Here is a 1,919-nt window from a genome sequence, read left to right as displayed (position 1 = left end):
CACATAGGTGTCTGATCAGAACTGGGAACAACTTGGCCACCAGGAGGGCGCAATAGGAGACAGTGTGGGAGGAGCTCCAGTCCCGGTGAAAGAGAGACCTGTGGGGCTACCACATGTTAAGTTTATGTATTCCCAAACAAATCTAGTCAAAAGCACCCCCCAGCTCCTCCTGCTGCCTCAGCGGGCCCTGGAGGAGCACTGCTTACTGGCTTGTCCTTATGGCTTACTCAGCCTGCTTTTTTAAAGCAGCCAGGACCACCAGCCCACAGACCGTACCACCCACAGGGGGCTGGGCCCTCCCACAGCCATCGCCAGTCAGGAAGACGCACCACAGTTTTTCCCACAGGCCAGTCTGGTGGGGGTACACCACATCTCAACCGATGTTCCCTCTTCCGAAATGACTTAATCTTGCATCAGGTTGACATAAAACTAGCCAGCACAGCACCTCACCCACTCTGCATAGATTTAGTAAGTATGTAGTTCCGTCACAGACACTCCCTGTGAGCACTGCACACACAGCACTCTCCCAGTTCATTGACCCTGCCCTTTGGAAGGGGCTCATAAAATCCCACCCGTCCCTGATGATTCCTAGGCAATTATCAGTTATTAGCGAAACAGGGGCTCACCATGCCTCACCCCCCTCTTGGGGGCCACTGGCCATTAGGGGTTGCTGGGGAAGGAGGAGACATTTTCTTCAGTGGTGTGGCCACTGGCAAGGTGCCCACGTTCCTGTAAATAGCCTGTCCCCCACGCTCTTGTATGCGATCCTAATGAAACTCATTCATTGAGTCACAAAAAGAAAGTAGAAAGAGGGGGAAGGAGGGAGAAAGATAAAAGAAGGGAATGTAAAATAGGGGAAGGGGAGAGGAGGAAAAGAGAAAGGGGAGGGGGAAGGAAGAGGGTGGGAGGAGGGAGAGAAAGAGGAAGGGGACCAACGGGGAAGGAGGGCGAGCAAAGGGGAATGGAAGGAACAGAAACAGTCTTGCTCTTTGGAAGCTTCAAGCCTTCAAGGAGATGTGAGAGAGCTATCATTTACATGTTCTTTACATGAAGCAGTCACTGTGTATAAGGTCAATCACATAGTCCTCCCGGGAGCACTATTGTTCTACCCATTTCACAGAGGAGAAACTGAGGTTCCAAAGGTCATGGAGCTTAGGATATGTGTGAAAGCCAGCCACCTGATTCTTAACAGCATGTTCCTGAGAGAAGGTGCTTTTGTGATCCCTTCCCAACACGCACACACACACCGGGAATCTGGGGTCCTCCAAGGCCGAGACCACATGGCCAGATTGCTTCACCCCTTGACACCGGACCCTTCACTCCAAATCCGAGAGCCACCTGGCTCACTGTGCTCTGAGGAGGCCAGGGCTAAGCTGGCAGGGTGCAAGGGTCCCGCTGCACCACCCATCTCCAGCAGAGCGCCTTCCTCATCACAGCAGCAGAAATCAATGCGAGGTCCATGCGGTCCTAGTGAACTGGTGGCTGAGCTCCCATGAGGGGCATGGATTGTTCCCAGCTCCAACACACCCTTCCTCTCTCACGGGGAACCCTCTTCGCTTGCTCCTGTCAGGATCATTGGAGACGTCTCCGGGCTTTCATTGTATGCTCTTTGTCACTGTGTCGGCGAGGACTCCACGGAGTAAGATTTAAGAGCCAGAAGATGGTCAACTCTGGCCATGTCTGACCTGCCTTCCAGAGAACTCTTTGGGAAGCTGCAGGCCAGAGGGACCTAGGGACTAAGAGGCTTGGCCCTGGCCTCCTCAGGGCACAGTGACAAAGGTGGCTCTCGGATTTGGAGTGAAGGGTCCAGTTTCAAGGGGCGAAGCCATCTGGTAATGTGGTTTCAGCCTCGGAGGACCCCAGATTCCCCAATGTGTGTGTGTGTGTGTGTGTGTGTGTGTGTGTGTGTGTGTGTGTGT

Source organism: Psammomys obesus, unplaced genomic scaffold (genome assembly GCF_907164565.1).
Source record: "Psammomys obesus unplaced genomic scaffold, mPsaObe1.curated_primary_1811, whole genome shotgun sequence".
Classification (NCBI taxonomy): Eukaryota; Metazoa; Chordata; class Mammalia; order Rodentia; family Muridae; genus Psammomys; species Psammomys obesus.
The sequence above is the reverse complement of the archived record's forward strand: the minus strand, read 5'-3'. Positions refer to the sequence as shown.